At 44.5% G+C, this 23,761-nt stretch overlaps 1 long non-coding RNA gene across 2 annotated transcripts in view; it reads right to left on the bottom strand.

The window, feature by feature from the left end:
* The window catches only part of LOC146056614 (uncharacterized), a 42,517-nt gene extending 18,959 nt beyond the window's left edge, over nucleotides 1-23,558 (bottom strand). The window contains exons 1-5 of one of the 2 annotated variants that reach the window (XR_014469375.1): nucleotides 23,495-23,558; nucleotides 22,824-22,957; nucleotides 19,874-19,962; nucleotides 13,833-13,965; nucleotides 11,586-11,714 (exon numbers count right to left, since the gene is read on the bottom strand). This is a non-coding gene — a long non-coding RNA (uncharacterized LOC146056614). The remainder of the gene's footprint in view (nucleotides 1-11,585; nucleotides 11,715-13,832; nucleotides 13,966-19,873; nucleotides 19,963-22,823; nucleotides 22,958-23,494) is intronic. The other variant, XR_014469376.1, reaches the window with a different exon arrangement.
* Between the last annotated feature and the right edge of the window lie 203 nt (nucleotides 23,559-23,761).

Genomic DNA, 23,761 nt, shown 5'->3' with positions numbered 1-23,761 from the left:
TTTTATGGATTTTCTAATGTCATAATGGGTGCAAACGTTCACAAAAGTATTACTCAGACTACCCACTAAAAACATTGGGATTTTAACTGCCAGATTCCAATATGGCATTTTTCCTTATTAGACACTAGACATTATACGCAAAAATACCATATTTTTTTAAAATAAACATATAAATTGGGTCTGTTTCAGAGATGGACACAGTTTGCATCGCTGCTGTGTCTTGCAAATATGCTATTGCTGCAGTTGGCACCTGACGACAAAAGACGCCTTTAATCAGCATCACAGATCCAAATTGCAGCCATTGGCAATTTGAGTATGCCGAAGCTTACTCAGAATGTCCGCCAGGGCCAGGAAATCTGTATCAGGAGACGCAGACAAAATGAGGCTCCGCCTCCCAAATGAGTGTAGCATGTCAATTATACTGCCACATGGGGGGCATTTCAAGCGGCAATGTAAGTGGAATTCAGAGTCGTAGTTGTGCTTACAACTATAAATCAGGACCAATGTCTACAAATACATATCTACATATACAGCAAAGTGTTCCTACATTACTGGCTGCCCCCTGGTTGTGCAGCCTAGCTACAGAACAGGGCAAAGGCAGGCAATGCAGTGGCTGCATGTCACAGAGTTGCAGCGACAATACACTGGTCCATACACACTTGCGTTGTCCAGTCCACACCCTGAAAATGGCGCATCATTGTCCTTGCAACAACCTGTCTCCGTCACCATGGCAACACTGCCACCTCTTCACTACTTAACTGCAGTCAAGACATGATGCTCACATGCACAGTGTTCCAAAAATCTCAAGCTATGATTTCCTGGACACTGTGAGGTTTACTAAATCAGCCACATAATCCCAAATTTAAATCTAATTTTTGTAATTGTGTGCTCATATCAGGTTGCATGATTGATATTTATTCCTTACCACTCGCGTATGGGTGCAAGGTATACTATGCACAGAGGCCCCTAGGTCCAGGGGTCCCCACAAACCACACAGCCATATAGTTCTACATTTGTACAGTGAGAGATGTGGTAAAAAATAAAATAGACCATCTCTCTCCTATTCCTGGGGAGTTGTACATGCTCAGGACCAGGGCCAAACTTCACATTAGGCACGTGAGGCACATGCATAGGGGTGGTACAGGTTTGCGGGTGGTACTTGGATGCTTGTGATGGTACTGCTAGTCTGAAATGTACCAGTAACTGCAAAATATCCACTGTACTGTACCATATTCCATCCTACAATGTAAGATCTAACGAGCAGGGCCCTCTCTCCTCATGTGATTTTCTAAGAATATAATCCTGTAGCTGTCTTTTATTTACCATGTACAGTACATATCCTAATTTTCTTGTTTTGTTCTTTTGCTCATCTATGTCAGGTGTCAGGTGCTGCGGAACCATTGTGGCACCATATAAACAATAATAATAACAGGACATGCAAATACTTCCCCTGTAAACTGTCACACCTAGGAAATATGTTTACATATAAAAAAAAAAAAAACAGTCAGTGTTTTTTTTAATTAATCCATTAAATTGGCTATTATCAAATGAGGGCTTATAAATAATCAATAAAAATAATACAATCAGGCCGGGGGGGGGGGGTGGCATTATTGTTGTTGTGCCTAAGGGTGCCCTCACCTCTAAATCCGCCCCTGCTCAGGACAGATGTCTAAGAGAATAAGGCACAGACGCCATATATATTGCTGCACACAGGCCCCATTCTCTCTTAAACCGTCTCTGCTCCCTACTACACATATACAAAATGCTTGACACCTTGGGGAAACTTAAGGCCCCCTTACATTATGCGATTTGGACACAATTTTGCCAGATTTGGATGAATCGGGCCGTGACATCGTCCCAAATCGCATATGGAGACATCCCCTCCGACCCGATGCGCGGCCCCGTGCGCATCGGATCGGAGTCGGGAGGTCGAACGGGCAGCACATAAATCTTATGTGCTGCCCGGAGCCGTGCTCCCCCCGCAACGGGGGACCTACCAGAGCCAGGCGGAGGGATCAGGCGCAGGGAGCCGGGCACAGGAGGAAGCCGCTGCCATCAGCGGGAGCAGGAGGGCGGCGCAGATTATCAGGGAGCCAGGCAGGAGAAGACGCTGCAGCAGCAGCACGAGTGGCTAGGGCAGCAGCAGAGCACTTAAAAAAAAAAAAAGCCCATACAAACGCATAGGAAGCCATTAATTGGCTGAGACCTCTCTCATCTCAGCCAATCGCTCATTGGCTGAGAGAGGTCTCAGCCAATCAATGGCTTCCTATGCGTTTGTATGTTTTTTTTTTTTTTGGAAGTGCTCTTCTGCTCCCACCACTCGCGCTGCTGCTGCAGCGTCTTCTCCTGCCCGGCTCCCTGGTACTCTGCGCCGCCCCCCCCCTGCTCCCTGCCCAGCGGCTTCTTGCCCGGCTCCCTGCACCAAATTATATCTAATATCTTCTAGAAGGTGCTAAATAAATAAGATGTATATTATGATTGGTTGCCCATAACAACATCCCATGTGAAAAAGAACTCCCATCTTAGTAAATCCCCCCTTGAGTTGGAATCAAGACCATGATCCCAGTGCAGTGAGTCTGCATTGCCATCCCCTGTGCTGCCCTGTGTGCATCTTATTTATAGCATGTAGAGTTACAAGAGTCTGTCATTTATAATATACTAGTAAGCCCACTCAAAGCAAAAGCTTCGAAAGCTAGACTGCTACATTCTGTGTTTGTGCATGTGTGAGAAAGAGATGTAGTTTCACACTCTGCCCGCAGATGGCAGTGTTTCAGAGACTCACGGACACTAGACATATATATATATAGATGATAATGTCTGTATGTTAGCAGGCTTACCAGATGGGCCATGTAAATTTGTACACAAACACAACATGCTTGGCTGCAATACATACACAGGGCCACCGGCAGGGTGGTGCCGTGGGTACAGCTGTCCCGGGCCCAGACCTCTGGAGGGGCCCGGCAGCTGCCCACAGTGGCTCGGCGCCACCCTCCCGCACCTGCACAACGCCTCCCCCACCCGGCGTCCCCCAGCCAGGCATGCACAATACACAGTGCAGCCTGCAGAGCGCCGAGCCTAGGATACAGAGACTACACTGTGCAGTGTGCGCTCCCGACCGTCACTGAAGTAGGGAGATGCCGCGCCCGATGTGCTCACGCTTGTGCCGCTGGGAGCCCGGACTGAAGGTCAGTCCCGGGCCCCAACATTTCTAGTGGCGGCCCTGTACACACATGACCTATTTAGGCATGGGGGAAAAACATGAACTAATTGTCTGATCTGGTTACCCTAGGTGTTAGTCATCTAATTAATGTATGCAGTAAATCTATTTATGTATACAATAACTATTCTTTATTTACCAGTATAGCCTACCATGACTTCATGTTAAGTGCTTCCTTGCATGACTTAAGTATAGATGTTATTTAAGAAATGCCTATTGCAGGAGATACAGTATCAGAGTTCTCTAAGGTGTCAGGCAAACTAATGTAGGGCCCATAACTTCCAATGGGGGCTATAGTCTAAAGTTACCAGGTTTATTAACTTGGCCTCATTACCTTTTGCCATCCTCAGATGGCATTATCCAATCTGTCCCTATGGAAGCTTATTTGCCTAGGGCAGTGGTTCCCAAACTTTTTGAATCACGGCACCTTACAGTATCAGAATATTTGGTACTTATGTAGTAACTGGGCTGCCGATTTTGAAATCGGGTCCATCGCATCGCATCGCACCCGACCAAATCGCATGCGATGCGATGCGATGCGATGGACCCGATTTTTCCATAGGATTCAATGTTAAAATGGACTGAGTCCATTTCAACATGGAATTCAATGGGAAAAGGGGTCCTTTTCATACCCCTACTATCCAAGTGGGCATGGAGTTGGATATAAACCTGTGGCGAGCGTAGCGAGCCACCGAGCCCGAAGCGTGGCGAGCGTAGCGAGCCCCGCGAGGGGACACAGAATACCGTCCCCTCGCGGGGCTCGCTTCGCTCGCCACGCTTCGGGCTCGGTGGTTTGCTACGCTCGCCACAGGTTTATATCCAACTCCATGCCCACTTGGATAGTAGGGGTATGAAAAGGACCCCTTTTTCCCATTGAATTCCATGTTAAAATGGACTCAGTCCATTTTAACATTGAATCCTATGGAAAAATCGGGTCATCGCATCGCATCGTATCGCATCGTATGCGATGCGATATCGCATCGCATCGCATCTGATTGTATGCCTTAACTTAAGGCATACAATCAAAAAATCGGCAGCCCAGATACTACATAAGTACCGAATATTTTTTCACGCCACCCTTAGGCAAAAAGTTTGTTACTGAGAATTTCAGAAAAAAAATATTAAATTAAATAAATCGGGAATAAATGTTATCCTTAGGTCAGTGGTTCCCAAACTGTGTGCCGTGGCTCCCTGGGGTGCCTCGGGACACTTGCAGGGGTGCCCTGGGTTGGTGGTCCAGGACCAATTAAAATTATTAATGGCTAATTATTTATGAGCAAAACAAGTGCTGGTGGCTGGCAATTATAAAATGTGTATAAACAGAAGCAAATCCTGCCCTTTACCACATAACTGATCCTAAGAATCGCATATAAACCCAATCTAATAAAAAAAAATTTGGCCTAGGGGTGCTGTGAATTTTTTTTTATACTCTAGGGTGCCGTGAATCAAAAAAGATTGGGAATCCCTGCCTTAGGTCCATTTATCTGGTGAGGAACATGATTCACTTCTGTTTACCCACATATTTTATAACTGGAAGCCACAAGCACTGCCTATTTCATTGACCATAAATAATTGGAATTGGTTCTGAACCACCAACCTGAGGCACCCCTGCAAGTGTTCCGAGGTACCCCTGGGAGCCTAGGCACACCGTTTGGGAAACACTGGCCTAGGGGTATCTCTGGGTCGCCATATGGCTGCCTCGGGGCGCCATATGGCCTGCGATTTCAGGGCATTTTCGAAGTGATCTCACTAAAATGCCCCTACATCGCTCCCTGTGTAGGGGCCACAGTGATAGTGGTGCGCGGCCTTGCGCAATGCTTTCACCCGGTGATTAATATCCAGCATGCTGGATAAATCTAGTTAATGACCAGGGTCAGTGGAGAACATTGACCCTGACAGATCGCTCAGCACACAGTGTTGACACATCGCTGACACATCACTGTGTGCTGAGCGATCTTGCTTAGCGCTCTGAGCAATCTAGCATAGCTCAGAACATTCAGCAAATCTCAGTGGCGTAACAATAGCCCCGCAGACCCCGCGGTCACAAGGAGGCGCTGAGTAAGTGTGGGTGTCGGGGGTCTGCGGGGCTATCGATACGCTGCACTGCCTTACCCTGCTGCTTGCCATTGCCTCTGCCGCCGGGTGTGTGGCCGGGACCCGCAGATCTACTTGTCTGCGGTCCCGGCTCTCCTCCTGGCTGGCTCCTGCTAATGAAAAAAATAGCCCCCCCCCCCTTACATCAGACACTTTTTGAGGATGCTCATTTTATAGTTATGCCACTGTCAAATCTCCCCATGTGTAGGCCCCCTAACTTTAGTCCCAACCTTTTCCTAAGTCATGTTGCTATCAAGTCCTCTGTACCGGCAAAGGTTTCCAAGTAGCCCAGAAAAATATACCTATATTGTAACAATATGTGTTTAAAAGTAAAGATATTGAATCTCAGGGACCCCATTCCCACCCTCTGTGCTTCATAGTATCTTCCTATTGCTCTGTATATGCAGCAGGTTATATGCAGCGCATGTCACATATCATAAGGGAGAAAACGACAGAACTCAAAGGGCAAAAACACACAGGACACATTTCAAGGACCAATCAATAGCAGATGTGAGAGCACAGTTCACTGGATGACACACCACCAGGGCTAAAGAAAGGCTATCCATATATCCTGGTCTGTTACCCACTTCTTTTCCTTTGAGAATTCCTGCTGTATATTTAGATCTTGGCTTCAGGAATAGAGCAAAGCATGGAGTGACATTAACCTGACCCACACAATCCAGGTGACACGTCTCTGCTGCTGATGTCAAAAGGACTCTGTTCCTGGATTAAGCTAAGCTCCATTAACTCATTCATGGGATTGTTTATATCAGGGCTGGGCAATTGCGGCCCTCCAGATGTTGATGAACTACACATCCCAGGATGCTTTGCATTAGTTTTGCTATGTGGCCATGCTGAAACTGATGCAAGGCCTGCTGGGATGTGTATTTCATCAACATCTGGAGGGCCGCAATTGCCCAGCCCTGGTTTATATATATATATATATATATATATATATATATATATATATATATATATAGTTGTGTTATGGCCGGCACTCCCAGTGGTAGGTCCAATTGTTTGCTGACCCAGTGCCTTCCAGTGTGGACCTTGTGGCCCCAATGCAGGGTGTGGGAAACAGGCGGCACTCTCGGATTTAGTGAAAGCAAAAAGTTGATTTATTAACCCGACATGTTTCGGGCCAAGTCAGCCCGTCCTCAGGGATCCCTGAGGACGGGCTGACTTGGCTCGAAACATGTTTGATTAATAAATCAACTTTTTGCTTTCACTAAATCCGAGAGTGCCCCCTGTTTCCCACACCCTATATATATATATATATATATATATATATATATACACACACACACACACACATATATATATATACAGATGGGGCAGGCCTCTTCTTTGCTGGCTGATCACCAGAACGTCACCGCTGGCGATCCGCCAGCAGCCTGGCTCACCATCTGACTGAGACGCGTGTGCGTCTCATGCGCACGCGCGTCTCAATCTCCGTCGGCGGGGCGACGGGAACCCTGTCTTCAGGGAGACGGACAGGGTTAGGGGGGGGGGGTGCGGGCAGGCGGCGGGGACCCCGGGTCACCGCCGGCAATCCGGCGGTGACCCGGGGGAAGCGCCGTCGGAAGGGGACGCGCGCGCCTCTCGTGCGTACGCGTCCCCTTCTCGCTATAGAGATGGCGCTGGCGGGGGATGGTAGCTGGTGTCGCCATCGCCATCCCCTGCAAAGATGGGACCTGCCCCATCTGTATATATATACACACATATATATACTGTATATATATATACATACATACACACACACACACACATTATATATATATATATATATATATATATATTATACATACATATATAAAGTAAATGACAGAACACTAAGGCTAAATACCAGTGATAAATTCAGAAGTGCATAAATCTCCTGAATGAAATAAAGGGGTGATTCAGACCCGCTCATAGCGGCCCGCACAATTTGCTCCCCTGGGCTATTTTTGGGGTTTGCTGATGCGCGAATGCCTTCAGCGAGTATCACACTTGCCGGGACGTTCACTCCAGCAGGGGTGGGCTCGAGCCATACCCAGGAGACCGGCCAGTGGTTCATGGGCGTGCCCACAAAACTGGTGTTGATGCCTGCTTTGGGAGGACGGCTGAGGTCACATGATGTCAGTGCCCACCCAGGATTTAGCATCTGCGGCCACAATAAATGTCAGTCTAGACTAACTTTCTATGGTGAGAAACCATCAAATGATTTTTCAAATGATGATTCATGTTCGGCCGCATGCAAGCGGATGTGCGTGCTAGGGAACGGATTAGGCCTGCGAGTGGGAGGGGGGGCGGCAGTGGGCAGCATTTACCTGCTCGCTAAGCTGCCAATATACAGCTTAGCGAACAGGACTGAATTGGGCCCTAGGTCTGGTGGATGATTCTCAGATTGCTGTACTTGGATCAAACCCAATCTGTGGTCACTTTCCAATTGCAGCTATATTACAATAAAAATGGTATTTACTTAGGAAATCCCAAAATGAAAACAATGTTAATAATTATAAAGACAATTCAACTTCAACAATAAGTAATGTACAGTAAACCCATACATAAATGGAGGGGGTTTTATAGCCAGAGAAAGGTAAGTTTGTACATGCTCTGCTTAACCCTTTGAGTGCCAATTTTTCAAAAATAGATGTGAAAATTGCCACGTTTGATTGAATTTATATAACAAATGTGAGCGAAGCCGGCATTTTTTTGCAGATATTGTGAACATCTCTCAAAGAGATGTCGGTGCTCAAAGGGTTAAAGCTACTGAAACCAATTTTATAGGTGTAGTGATACAATGCACCTTGTAGTGTAGTTTTATAGCGAATCTACTGAGGAAGTACTGTAGCCTATATACAGATGTACCACTGTATGCATTGCTGGTATATGGAGTACATAAGAGCTACGCACTTGTAACCTGATACCTGTCACAAATGAACCAACCTTCAAACTTTGAACCCACAAGGTCTGAACATAGACCCTTAATACACATCTATTACCCTTAGGATCCTACCCCCTGTCTCCCTCTCCCACCTCCATCTGGTACATCCCTCTCCCGCTCCCCTTCCCCATCGCATCAGCCCCCCCCCCCCCCATTCCTCATATTATCACAGCACTATAATACCTAGTTGGTCATAGCTTCCCACCCATTGGTTCTGCTCATCACCCATCATCATTTAATCATTTATCTAATGATTTAAAGTTTTCCTCAATTATTCATCATACCCCGTCATCTTATAGGTTTTTCTTCCCCCTTCCTTTATACTATTGCTCATACCACCATAATTCCACACACCCTCTGCCATCGTCACCATTGCCCGTCAGCTACACTCTCCCCCTCCCTTTTCTCCCCCCCCCCTCCCTTTCCCCCCCCCCCTTTCTTATATTCCCATCATTAATATTTCCTTCATAATCCTATATCGCCTCCATCTCCGTTGTCACCCTCATATCAGGCCATTTAATTACATCCACCGTCTGCACAGACCATTTACAGTTTACTGGCCAGCAGCAGCCTCACTGCGCCCCTCACACACAATCATTTTATGTGCCCCAGTCACGCAGGCACTTCCATTCATTTATATTACAACTCATCCCTTTATACTACAACTCCCGGCAGCCACCGCCCGACGCAGGCGGACTGCCCAGCCTCATCACCTTTTATACGCGTAGTTGGTCTTCCAACTACAATTCCCGGCAGCCACCGCCCAACGCAGGCGCACTGCCTGGCCTCACTATCCAGCATACGTGGAGGTCCTTTACTACATTTCCCAGCTACCCCTGCCCTGCACCACGTCGGATCACATCCGGCCGTCTTCTTTTGTCCTCCAAGCCCACCATCATTAAATACTACAATTCCCAGCTACCTCGGCACCCTACATACTTCTGACCACATCCGGTCACATCCCCCGTTATTATCTTAGCACCCGTGCGCCTTACCTGGCGCCCGCACATGCGCAGTCCACATCACATCCGTGATTAGACTACACTCCACAATTCGGGCTCTAGCGCCCAGGACTGTGCACATGCGCAATTCATTTCCACACCCCCGGAAGTGATTAGGACGCCAGGCACTTCAGCTGCAATGAAGACATTCAGCCTATTTAAACCACAGGACACAGCACTCCAGTTCTGCCATTGAAAAAGTCCCAATCTGGGATGAAACGCGTTTGGCTACACCTCACTTGGTAAATATTTGCTTACCTTCTTATACTTTAATTTGCTCCAGTTGTCACTGGTAATTACTTTTCAATGGTATTAATTTGTTGTACTAACTGTCTGTAATAGTCACAATAAATTAGCACCTTTTAAAATACTACCGGTCCACCTTTCATTCACTACACGTGCACCCCCAAGTCCTCTTTCACCCACCACACGGATACATTAGACTCCGGAACCGTGCCAGGACCTGGGGCATTCACGTACCATCGACATCAGCCGATACATCGATACCCTACGGTAAGCTACTACTACGTTTTCCTACTTACCACCTGCATACCCTGAACCATTCACATTATTTTTGGAGGTACACACATCCACTTCAGGATCTGACGTGAAGGGATCTGAGTACCGTGATACCACCACCTACCGGTGAGCCAGCAGGCATTGCCTCACCGTGGGACAGTTTATCATTACCTCAACCCAACTCGGGGACCACCCCACCACTTCCACCAGCAACACCCAGCCTACAGTTATTGTTTCCAGTCTCTACATCATCTCAACACCCAGCCTACAGTTATTGCTACCTGCTTCATTTATCACAACACCCAGCCCACAGTTATTGCTCCCAGCTCCCCACTTCCCATACATCAGACTATTCCTTCCCCCAAACAACCCCAGAGCGCCAACACTCCCCTCTCCTACTTCGACACTTGCCGGGACGTTCACTCCAGCAGGGGTGGGCTCGAGCCATACCCAGGAGACCGGCCAGTGGTTCATGGGCGTGCCCACAAAACTGGTGTTGATGCCTGCTTTGGGAGGACGGCTGAGGTCACATGATGTCAGTGCCCACCCAGGATTTAGCATCTGCGGCCACAATAAATGTCAGTCTAGACTAACTTTCTATGGTGAGAAACCATCAAATGATTTTTCAAATGATGATTCATGTTCGGCCGCATGCAAGCGGATGTGCGTGCTAGGGAACGGATTAGGCCTGCGAGTGGGAGGGGGGGCGGCAGTGGGCAGCATTTACCTGCTCGCTAAGCTGCCAATATACAGCTTAGCGAACAGGACTGAATTGGGCCCTAGGTCTGGTGGATGATTCTCAGATTGCTGTACTTGGATCAAACCCAATCTGTGGTCACTTTCCAATTGCAGCTATATTACAATAAAAATGGTATTTACTTAGGAAATCCCAAAATGAAAACAATGTTAATAATTATAAAGACAATTCAACTTCAACAATAAGTAATGTACAGTAAACCCATACATAAATGGAGGGGGTTTTATAGCCAGAGAAAGGTAAGTTTGTACATGCTCTGCTTAACCCTTTGAGTGCCAATTTTTCAAAAATAGATGTGAAAATTGCCACGTTTGATTGAATTTATATAACAAATGTGAGCGAAGCCGGCATTTTTTTGCAGATATTGTGAACATCTCTCAAAGAGATGTCGGTGCTCAAAGGGTTAAAGCTACTGAAACCAATTTTATAGGTGTAGTGATACAATGCACCTTGTAGTGTAGTTTTATAGCGAATCTACTGAGGAAGTACTGTAGCCTATATACAGATGTACCACTGTATGCATTGCTGGTATATGGAGTACATAAGAGCTACGCACTTGTAACCTGATACCTGTCACAAATGAACCAACCTCTGTCTGTACGAGTATCAGAACTCGCATAGGTATGTAGGTCATAGTCATTTGTTTTGTTTTTTTAAATTCTTGTCAAACTTTTTGTTTTTGCTTTTAATAAATCCCCCAAACCTGTTCCCAATCTGCATGTGACATTTCGGGAGACGCATATCTGGGTCACCTTTGGGGACAAAGCGAGTGACAGGAGTTCCTGTGTTCCCAACTGTGTCTGTAAAAGAGTCAGCCTATCCCAGGGGATTTCTGGCAGAGATGTTTCTGTATCGCTCAGATCTGATTCCTAAACACAAACCACCACACACACACACACACACACACACACACACACACACACACGCACACTGTATGAAGATGAACAACAATAATCCACTTTAGATCACTTTATTTTCTATAAATCCCTGCTTTACACCACCAGCATACTATCTACCTCACTATGGGGACCTGTTATGCATTAGGTCAGTCAGTAATATACAAATGATTACCTTCATATGCAGAAGCCAGATGTGCTGTGTGCTGGCGTTAGAACAGCCATTGTTCTGTGTGTAGTTTGTACGATACTGAGACGTTCTTCCAGTCACAAGGTGAGAACACTTCGCAACTCTGTACTCTTCCTGTAAATGAATGGGGAGGTAATGCATATGAAGGGTGACCTCACAGGTGACGCCCAGGTCCTGGCAGTCAGGCAGGGAAGACTTGCTGCAGCATGCTAATGAGATACTAATGAGATGCAGAGAGTTTACCTGAATACCTCTGCCATGGGTCACTGCAGTCATATAAACATGCTGTAGATTAGATTATATAAATATATATTAATATTAATACAATTGTGCAATGTATTATTATTAGTGGTATGATTATTACTACTGTTACTCGTTTGATTACAATACACCTAAGTATTTTACAAGTCACAGTAGTTATTATGATAAAGCCAGAAGATTGATGCCAAATATCCTGTTCCATGTCACTGAGTGGGTTATGAGAAGCCTATGCCATATATACAAGCCTGTGTCATACTAAATATGTTTATCGACAATATATAGTAGGCTAGTCGGACACAGACCTGGGAAACCTCCTGCTCCCTGACAGAGCATGCTGGCAAATTGTAGTTCCACAAAAGATGAGCAGATTGGCTGAGCAGACTACCTAAATGCCCTCCTGCCATTGCAGCTAGAATGCAGTGCGCAGACAGTAGGGATGGCCATCGTTGCCATTGCCATCGATGGTTGCCATCGATGGCAATTCTGCAACAGGCCATCGATAGTGCTAAACTATGCAATGGATGACCATCGATATTTTTTCATATCGATGGTCATCCATTGTGTTTGATTGATTGGCCTGTGGGCCAATCAAAACACGGGGGTGGGGCTTCGCGGGTGTCAGGGGCGGAGCTATGCTCAGTGTCGTTTTGCTGTTCCATCGATGGAGGGAAACCATCTGGATCTCCCCCATCGATGGCAAAAGTATTCGACATCGGCCATGAACCATCGATGATTTAGAATCATCGATGGTCGATGGCCATCCCTAGCAGACAGGCGGCTACCATTGTTATGGAAGCACTTCATAGTTCTGCAAAACACTCGCATTTCAGCGAGATGATTGCTAAATTTGGCAATCGCATCGTGAGAAGAGACTAGGCAAGCTGGACGGCCTTGCCCTGTGTTCCGTGGCCCCCAGCATTCAGGAGAGAGCAGTTGTTCTTTTATGATTTTTTGAGAAACTGCAACGACGGTTCGCTTACGAATGGGTTTACACTATCAAGTTTGTCCTTTTGATGTATGATTACCATTACCTGTGTTGAAACACCTTTCTCATACATCAAAAGGGAAGTCAAGGAGCAGAGCAATGTGTCCCTCCTGGAGAGGGTCATGTTGGGAGGTATGCAATTCCCAGGTTTGTAGCAACTCATAGGTAGGGCGGAACTAGGTAAAAACTGGAACCGGAACCTGGACTGGGCAGGCTCGATTAATCAAAGTTTGCTATTGCTGATGATGTAGTGTCCCATCCAGGGGTGCAGTCCAGGGCGGGTGCCTGTGACAGTTGGGGTGATGGGGAATCAGCAATTATAACGTTCCTGTATGGTCCGGACTGTTCCTGTTTTCACTACATCCTACAAATTTTGCAATCACAACACTGAAATACGAGCGTTTTGCAGAACTACAAATTGCTTGCATAGCAACGGTAGCCGCCTGTCTGCGCAGGACACCTTTGTGGTCACGAATCGGAATAGTGACCACAAAGGTGGGGACCCTGATTTGCCTGCTCAATGTCACAGCTCGCCCTGTCAGTATTCAACAGTATACCCCTGAATATGCTGATTCCCCCTCTCCATCCATTATTGGAGCGAGGGAGCATCGGCGTATGCGGACGCTGAAACAGCGAGGCTTGCGGCTAAATACAGCGGGCTCCCTGCATTAGCAGCGAGCCTCACTGTTCGGGGGAATTCTCGCCATCCTGTGACAGCGAGGATTTGCCCGGAATATTGAATAGGGTGAGCAGCTGGCGTGGGGGTTAAACATTGAGGATCGCTTGTGTTCTGCGATCCCCACCGTTTAACCCCCTCGCCGGTCACAATGAATACAGACCATAGACAGCATGACATTATAATAGATAAGTAATGTTAAAATGTACTGATAACAATATCTTAAACAACTTCAGAACATAATCATAAATATTAGAGATGAGCGGGTTCGGATCCTAGAGATCCGAACCCCGAACCCCCACAAACTTACCTTATCCAAGGCCAGATCCGAGGAGTTCGCCGGGTCCCGCCATTTTCAGGAGTCCAAATCGAGGCCAAAACATCATCATCCTGCGTCGGATTCGGATCTCTATAAAAGGTCCGGCTCCGGCGCCATCTTCATTCTGCATGGAGAAGTCAGACAGCACGGATGAAAAACCTACGGGGGACAAAAAAACACTGTGGGGGGATATACTAAGGTGGGGCAACTAATGGGGGACCAAATAGAGGCTGCATAAACTGAGTGGGGCTGCTCAAGGGGGACAACTGTAAAAGTCGGGAATCTAAAGGTACATTTACTAAGGAGGAACTAATGGTGCAGGAACTTTTGTACAGCTACTAAAGGGGAACTACTAAGTGGAAAACTGTTCAGGTTACAGCTACTAAGGGGGCATTACTAAGGCTACTACTAAAGGGGGGCTGTTATATGGGACTACTGTGGGGGACATTTAAGGGGGGCTCTCTGAAAAAAAAGTTGTTGTTTTATTTAAATAAAAAAGGTGTTTTTTTCCCCCTTAACCTGCAAGGGGTGTTAAGTGTGCCATATCAGTCCAGCTGTGCTACCCAGTGTCCTGTATCAGTCCAGGGGTGCCCGCATGTGTGCCGTATAATTCCAGGGGTGCCCAGTGTCCCATATCAGTCCAGGGATGCCCCCATGTGTGCCTTATAATTATATGGGTGCCCCCATGTGTCCCGTATAAGTCCAGGGGTGCCCCCATGTGTCCTGTATCAGACCAGGGGAGCTGCCCTTTTTTTTAATGAAAATAAAAAAGGTGTTTTTTTTTTAATTTTTACTGCAAGGGCTGTTATGTGCTGTATCAGTCCAGGGGTGAGCCAAGAGTGCCGTATAATTCAAGTGGTGTTACTAAAGTCTGCCGTATTATTCCAGGTGTGCTGCTCTTTTTTTTTTAATTAAAAGAATAAAAGTTTTTATTTTTTTTACTGCAGGAGTGTCACCATGTCTACCGTATAATTCCATGCCTGCCGCCATGTGTGCCGTATCAGTCCAGGGGTGCGCCATCTGTGCCGTATAATTCCATGTGTGCTGTATCAGGCCAGGGGTGCCCGCATGTGTGACGCATAATTCCTGGGGTGAGCCAAATGTGTCATATAATTCATGGGTTGCTGCCAAGTCTTCTGTATAATTCATGGGGTGCTGCTAAGTGTGCTGTATCCGTCCAGGGGTGATGCTAAGTGTGTCGTATAATTCCAGGGGTGAGCCAAGTCTGCCGTATAATTCATGGGGTGCTGCCAAGTGTGCTGTATTAGTCCAGGGGTGATGCTAAGTGTGCCATATCAGTCCAGGGGTGCTATTAAGTGTGCTGTATCAGTCCAGGGTTGCTATAAAGTGTGCTGTATTAGTCCAGGGGTGATGCTAAGTGTGTCGTATCAGTCCAGGGGTGATGCTAAGTGTGCCATATCAGTCCAGGGGTGCTATTAAGTGTGCTGTATCAGTCCAGGGGTGCTATTAAGTGTGCTGTATCAGTCCAGGGGTGATGCTAAGTGTGCTGTATCAGTCCAGGGGTGATGCTAAGTGTGCCATATCAGTCCAGGGGTGCTATTAAGTGTGCCGTATCAGTCTAGTGTTTGTGCCGCCCACTTGTGTCGCTTATTATAGATATCCAGCTACCTCGTTGCAACCTTTTGGCCTAAAAACAATATTGTGAGGTATGAGGTGTTCAGAATAGACTGGAAATGAGTGGAAATGAATGTTATTGAGGTTAATAATAGCGTAGGAGCAAAAAAAAAAAAAAAAACACACAATTCTGCGATTTTAGCAGTTTTTTATGCTCTTTTAAAAAAAAAATCAGAACCCAAAACCCAAAAAATCCAAACACAAAACGTTTAGGGGGTGTTTTGGCAAAACCCATTAGAACCCAAAACCTGAAGGTAATCAGAACCCAAAACGCGAAAAGTGGCTGGTGCACATCGCTAATAAATATATATAATGCCATAAATCAGCTCACACAGCAGACCCCTATTATGCAGGATGTACTGTAAGTCAGTAAATTATACAATGTACGAGTAAGCAACTTCATGTTTAGGTTACCTATATAGTTTGACACATTACAAAACAAATGCTGATTGAGGTTGTAATGTCATGTTTTTGTTGAGTATTTCATGTTGGGATTTATTAGCTGAACATCTTTATTTGTTAGCATTTCCTGCACCAGATGCTAGATTACAGATACACAGGAACAGGAGGGGAACGTGCTTTGTTATTTTTCTGCTTCCTCTTAGTAATATTTTATAGCAATATAAACAAATATATCACGGTTAAATCAATATTCCTTTCTTTAAATCAAAGGTTAAAGCATTTCCTACTATAAACCATACTGTTCACCGTGAATTGTTCTTGTATAAACAGCTCTAATTTAGTTGTAATTTAGCTGTAATCTTGTTTTCATCTAATTGTAATGTAACTGTACTGTAATCTGTTTCAAATGATTACCTGACAGCTATATTATATTGATTAATTTTTGCTTGTACACTATTTTGTGTATATACATTGATACACAATTCAGAGGCTTGATTGCAACAATATGATTGAAACATCAAATACAGAAAGAATACTGTAGGTACCATGTTTATGAAACTTGTCAACTGTTCTATAATGATACAAACAGTAACATAACAGAGTATACCCCCAAATAATTGGCAAACTTCAGAAGAATGGAGATCATTTATATCTTATATATAAAATTCATTTGTCTATTTGTCCAGTTATGTATTCAGACACTCCTGCACCAATTGAGATCAAACTAAAGCGAGGTGGTCCAGTTGGAACCTGGCCAAGTTTTAAGGGAGTTATGGTCCCGGTCGGATCTCTGTTGGTGTACACTGGGCAGAACTTTGACCAGAGGAGACTGTTCTGATTTGGACAAAATCTTCTTAAAGTGGTAACACTGGATCCCAGAAGACATACTAGAGAGTTGAGGTCTCCGTTAGATCTCCTGTTGGTGTACTCCAGGCAGAACTTTGACAAAGAGTGCCTGTTCTAGGCCAGCCACTGGATGGATTTTGATGAAAACTTTAATAAACTGTAATAACTGACATAAATAACCATAATTCAATGGCCTGAAGTCACTGACTGAAATAACCAGAAATCAATAAACTAAAATAACTCAAAAAATGGGGGTCGGAAGACAAAAACTCATGTGTACCCAAAGCCTTGGAATAGCAACATTGATAACAGAAGTAACATGTTAAACCCATTTTGCAATGTGAAAGTGATTATAGAACCCAACAGATTAGAAAGGTGGGATTAGGGTAACTGGCAATCCCCCCCCCCCCCCTTCCCACAAGAAAAAAACATTGGGCAGTCACCTCATTGGTGTAATGGAGGAGTTGCTTAGCTGCTGATTATTCATAAAATGTTGACAGTTACATCTAACTCATTGAAAATGTGAATGCAGACAATGCCGGGTACTATAGTCATAAGGTAGATATACATGTCAACATTGAATGATGTTATTGGGGGTAGGGGGGTAATACATCCTGCTGAGATCTACTCTGGTCATACAACTGATCGGAAAGGGGGTATAATGCTTTGAGGAGTGATAAGGTGGAGAAAGATACAGTACCTTCCAAACAGCTCCTAAATGTCATTTGTAAAACACAGCATCTAATAACATTTAGGAGCTGATTTGCTAGCTCTTTATCTCTCACCACTGCACCATTATCTAAGCTTAGGTACATTTTCACCATAATGTGTGAGGTATACCCGAAAGGATCCCATCAGATATTTATTTTTAGCAGCGTGAATGTGATCTCTCAGTGCTAATTGCTGGATGGTTGCCATTGGTTATTGCACATTGTCATCTGTAGATTGGTACATGTTGGAAAGTATAATTCCATTATAGAGTAGCTTTAGTTCTAGCGATAGATTTAAACTAAATTTAGAAGTCTTTTTGGTATCCCCATCTTACTAGTAAAACATACAGTATATACTACTTTATTCCACTGTATCGGCCAAGCACATAAATGTAATATACTGCTGCTTCTTTTGGCAAACACATTCACAGCAATGGCAGCCCCTCCCTTTGAGTAATGGAAACCCATATAAATTACAGGCAATTCAATCAATTCGGTGCAGGAACATGTTTATTTTATTGAGAATAAAATATTAAACATTCCTATGAATGGCTCAGTGATGCTGTCTGCATGCACCAGTTGTCTTTGACAGACTTACGCAAATATTTTTCTATCCCCCCCCCCCCCCAAAAAAAAATTCAGACAAAAATAGATGTATCCCAATGTATGCCTTTCTATGATGGTATTCTTAGCTCCACATATCCTTATGTGTGTATACTGTAGATACAATATTTAGATGTTCTTGGGGTAAAGATATTGTCATCATCATCATCAATGCAATGGGCAGCAGGCCCATGAGACACACAAAGGTGTATGTTTAGAGATCTGTGTAAGTCAAATGTTTTTCTCACATATAAGACTGTCTACCTCTCCTACTGCAATGCCTTGGACACTGCCAAACAAACATATTTCCAATCTCTCATCTCTTCTCATGCCACCAACCCTAAGCGACTTTTTAACACATTTAAGTCTCTTCTGTACCCCCCCCCCCCACACACACCAGAAACCATCAATGCACAAGAACTTGCCTCCTACTTTAAGGACACGATTGATAACGTCCGAAATTAAATGGTATGCTCTCCCACAACCTCTAACCCGCTCTCTTCTCCACATGAACCCTCTGGCACTTTCTCTTCATTTGAGCTCACAAATGAAAAGGAAGTATCCACACTCTTCTTATCCTCCTATTCTACTACCTCTCCTCTTGATCCTATACCTGCACAAGTCATTAATACTCTATCTCCTGTGCTTATCCCTACCTTAACTAAAATCTGCAATCTCTCTCTCTTGCTACTGGTACTTTTCCTTCTCTCTTGAAACATGCAGTGATTACTCCCATTCTGAAAAAACTAAATTCTGACTCTAACTCTCTTTCTAACTATCGTCCTATCATTCCCAACACTCCACTGAGACAGCACTGACTAAAACATTGAATGTTCTGGTAATTGCAAAGTGTAAAGGCCAATACTCTTTCAGTAACTTTTAGTAACATTTGTACGTGGACGATACTCAAATCTGTCTATCAACCACAGAGTTGTCACCAATGGTTTTGGGCCAAGTCTGTGAATGCCTCTCTACCATCTCATCTTGGATGTCTTGTCGCCACCTCAAACTAAATATTTCATAAATGGAATTACTTATATTCCCACCAGCCAAGAACAGTTACCATCCTGATATCTCCATAACTGTTGACAACTCGACAATCTACCCTACCCCACAAGTTCGTTGCCTAGGGGTCATCCTTGACTCTGAACTGTCCTTTGTTCCCCACATTCAATCTATCTCAAAATCATATTACATCACATGCATCTACAAACATATCCAAAATATAACCCTATCTCAGACAAGACACTACTAAATCCCTTATCCATGCACTCATTATATCCCGCATTGACTATTCCAATAGTCTCCTCATTGGTCTTCTCAAGAACAGACTCTCGCCACTGCAATCCATTCTAAATGCTGCTGCTAGGCTGATCTTCATTCATCGTCTGCTGATCCGCTGTATTTTACCGTATTCAACATAAAATACCTCTACTCACATATAAAGCTATTAACCATAATGCACCAGCATATATCTCCTTACTTATCACAAAATATCTTCCATCTCGACCACTCCGTTCTGCACAAGATCTGCGTCTCTCTTCTGCACGGATCACTAGCTCCCATTCACTATTACAGGACTTTCATCGGACTGCTCCCATCCTATGGAATGCCCTTCCATACACAATAAGACTGTCCACGAGCCTCTAAACTTTCATGTGTTCCCTTGTTCATATTTATGTTCCATATGCATAACCCTCTGAGGCACTCATGTATTATATAGCTTCCCTTCTGGACTAGCAACTTGGTGGGACTGCTATGCTATTACTGGTGCCTGTCCTTTTGTTTCCCTCCTATGTCCTTATAGATTGTAAGCTTGCAGCAGGGCCCTCCTACCTCCAAGTCTGTCTGTTGTTACCTGTTGTTTGTTTTATCTCTGTCTACAGTTGTAAAGCGCAATGGAATCTGCTGTGCTATATAAGAAACTGTAAATAAATAAAAAATAAATAAATACATTTAGAAGTCTGCAGTAATGTGCAGTTTATGTGCATTTGCTTCATTCCAGGTTTACTGGAGGGAAGCAACAACCGCCGGACAATTGACACAGCAAAACATACAAGTAAAACAGTGAGCAAACTTACCCTTAAATACCCCCAGCACGGACAACACTGAATTTCCTGGATCTTGTCTAAGTTTCCCACCACGAGCGGTGCACTCTGAGATGACATCATCACTGTCAGCCCATTGCCATGGTAATTGTCAACGAGTGCACCGCAAATATACTTACGCTGATCGTTCCCCCGGAAGACATCTGGTCAGCAAAAAGATCTTTGCCAAGCAACGAATAATGTGAAAAAATCAACAAAAACAATTTTCTGTTACCATGGCCATGCTGAAAATGTTTAATTGTGTTAAAACCATCAAACCATGTATTGTTTTATAATGGGAATCAACCTCCTTCACAGTGGGACTGCCTCACAGTGTCCTGACCACTGGATGAGGTCTCATCTCATCACCAAACATACCAATACAAATGCGATAAATCAGACACAATACCTGCAAATGTTAACAGTCATTACCTGCCAAGTGAGTAAACACAATTTTATATAAAATCAATTAAATATGTGTAATTAACTATTAATAAAAATATTAAGAAAAACATATATATATATATATATATATATATATATATATATATATTTGTATTTGTGATTACATCTGAGCATTTAAGACTTTTGCATTAATTGAGAGTTATGGGCAGTGGCGTAACAATAGCCCCACAGACCCTGCGGTGGCATGTGGGCACAGTAGGTCTGCGAGAGTTATCGCTGTACTGCACCGTTGCTGCCTGCCGGAACCTGCCTTACCCCTCTTCGCTTGCCGCTTGCTGCGGATCTGTAACAAGGACCCACAGATCTACTTGTCTGCGGTCCCAGCGCTCCTCCCTCACAAAATGTCCACCCCCTTGCAGCAGACAGTTTTTGAGGATGCTAGAGGAGGCTAGCTAAGGAAAATAGAGGGAAGAGGGGATAGGAAAAGAAGATTAGGTCAGGAGGGCTACAGTATGTGCAGTAGTACCGAGCGGCTACAGTCAATAAATGTAGAGGCAAATATACTAGGATGGGAGTTCTATTGAAGGTAGGATGTTACCCATAGCAACCAATCCGATCTAACATCTTCTAGAAGGAACTAAATAATACAATCTGATTGGTTGCTATGGGCAATATCACATCTTCAATAGAACTCCCATCTTAGTAAATTTTCCCCATAGAGTCCAAGGGCCCAGATTTTAGGGAAAGATTTTGATGCGTCATGCAAGATGCTCATCATAACATCCATCTGCTTTAGACCAAAACTGCTTGCATGGATGGAGGAGATGGCTTATGCTGGCAGGTGGTGGTGACACGACATGCCAAATTAGTTTATTCTGAAAAAATTAAAACATCCTTACATTGTTTATCTACAGTCTTTTTAGAAAGTAAACTGGGCATTTATATGGACTATTCAATTAAAGATTAAAAATGCTAACAGCATGTATGTAAATCCCACATGTTCTGCCAGGTGGTTTTCACCAAATAGTGTGCTTTGTTATGGAGCCAGTTTTTCCTGCCTGTTCAGGTTAATTAAAGAGAGCAATTAGTTTAGAATCTTGCTACCACAACGTGCTGTTATGGATATCATTCCCTTCTTGTCTCATGTCAATATTTATTAATACCATGCTGACTCATATATACCTGCTATACGGACTATAAAAGATCATTGCAAGAGCACAGTACAAAATCAACTTTGTGATGTGATGTACCTATTTTCTGCAAGTTCTCACGCATTTGAGGGGATAAGGCAGGGATGCCTACTTTTTCAAAGTGCTGCTGAAAGTCTCCTCTCTCGGCTTCTCCCAGAGAGGAGACTTTCAGCAGCACTTTGGGGGGTTGGTCTTGATCGCAACGTCATCAAGCCCCGCCCCCCAAAAAATGGCAAATATCCAGATAAAATGATGCGACAATGATGTTTTAGCCGCGCCCCCTCCTGGGAGACCCACAGAGTGGAGTATTTAATGCTGCGGTCGGGGGAAAGGATGCAGCAATCTGGGCGGGGGGGGGATTGTGAGCGGGCGTCCCTCAGAATCCGGGTTGGTTGGGAGTCTCTCAGCCATTCCAGGAGGGTAGGCAACCCTGGGATAAGGCAAAGTTCTAGACTTCCTAGAAAGTTTTGTAAGTACAAGAAAACAGAAACTTATGAAATTCAGAAATTCCTAATGTTAATGAACTGAAGGTAATTTGCCACTGAGCAATAGAACTGTTGCATAAAAAAATAAAATAAAAACAGAAGAGGAATGATCAATAATTACAAGAACGAGAGTTTACTCTAGTGAAGAGGTTGTTTTTGGGATTGCTGTTGCTATATTTGCCATACGCTAATACATACTTCCCAACTGTTCTAAATTTTGATGGGATAGTCTATGCCGCATTGGTGAATAGATGCTGTGTGCCCAGCCCCTTTGTCTATTCAGAGTGGCTGGGGTCATGGCCAGCAGCTCACAGCGCTCTCACCATGCCCCCAAAAACTGTGGTAACAATGGCCACACCTTCTCTCAGTGAAGCCACGCCCCCTAAATTTCAGGCACATACCTGACAGGTACATGCAGGCATCCCTCTTCACTGTGCCCCGAAGTGAGGAATTATGGTAATATAGGCAGAAGCTAACCTAAACATAGGAACACCCACTGCTGTTGCTTCCTTTTCGTACGACAACGTATACATGCTGATACATCAGTACAGCCATTGCAAATCAGGTATTGTCGCAGGATTGTGAGTACCTTTGTAGATGCCCTGGCTGAGCTGCTCACCTGGAATGCAGAGGGCTCTCCATTATTGGTCATCTGAGCGGTCATGGCATGCCTGCACTTATCTCGCCACTTCTCTTCCTGCAACTCATTTTGCCATTAATCAGTCTGAAACCTCATCGGAAACAGGCCGATTGCTACAGTGGAGGAGAAAATAATCAGGCCTACAACCTTGGTGTATTCTTCTATTTATTTACACAGTTTCTCCCTCTGTCTTTCTATCTTTTTAACTATTTTCATCTCTGAGGTGCCCATTTATCATTGAATATTTGTAGCTTAATCCCCAAAAACAACCATTTTGGGGGACAACTGCAATTATTTAGCATTCACAGAGGGACCACAGCAGATATCTCCAATACTTGCTGTGACCTCTCCATTCTCCTGGCAGCTGTGAACCCCATTGTTTTGTATGGAGGATGCAATACTGCCATATTTACCAGCCCCTTATAAGTACACAAGGTAATCTTAACCAGAAGAGGGCTCTCTCCAGCAATGGTGGCCACACATTTGGGCCATGTGCAAGAGTCCTGACAGCACACTGACACTGACAGTGGCAGTGTCCCTGTCCCTGCAGGCACTGGTTAATATTGTGCCCAGAAATAGAAATAGGATTATTAATGAACTAGTTAAAAGCCAGTCAAAATGACAGCTGCTTAGTCCCTATCTGCTCCTACCTCCAATCTCAGCCTTCACAGCTCCCTCTGTCCATATCCAGGTAGTTTGCAACGTTTGATTTTGGTTTCACTTTCTGTTAAGGAGTAATGTGGTCCATCGAATGGCCTCTAGTGGTCACTGGTGGTACTTCACTTCAAATGGTGATGAGGGTTAGCCTTTTATACTGCATATAGGCCCTTAATCAGATCTTATCGCAGCGCAGTACAAATTTGTTCTCAAAATGGGCAAAACCATGTGCACTGCAGTTGGGGCAGATGTAACATTTA

Source organism: Crinia signifera, chromosome 1 (genome assembly GCF_055691185.1).
Source record: "Crinia signifera chromosome 1, ASM5569118v1, whole genome shotgun sequence".
NCBI classification, from domain to species: Eukaryota; Metazoa; Chordata; class Amphibia; order Anura; family Myobatrachidae; genus Crinia; species Crinia signifera.
Note: the sequence above shows the minus strand (reverse complement) of the source record. Positions and strands in the feature narration are given on the sequence as shown.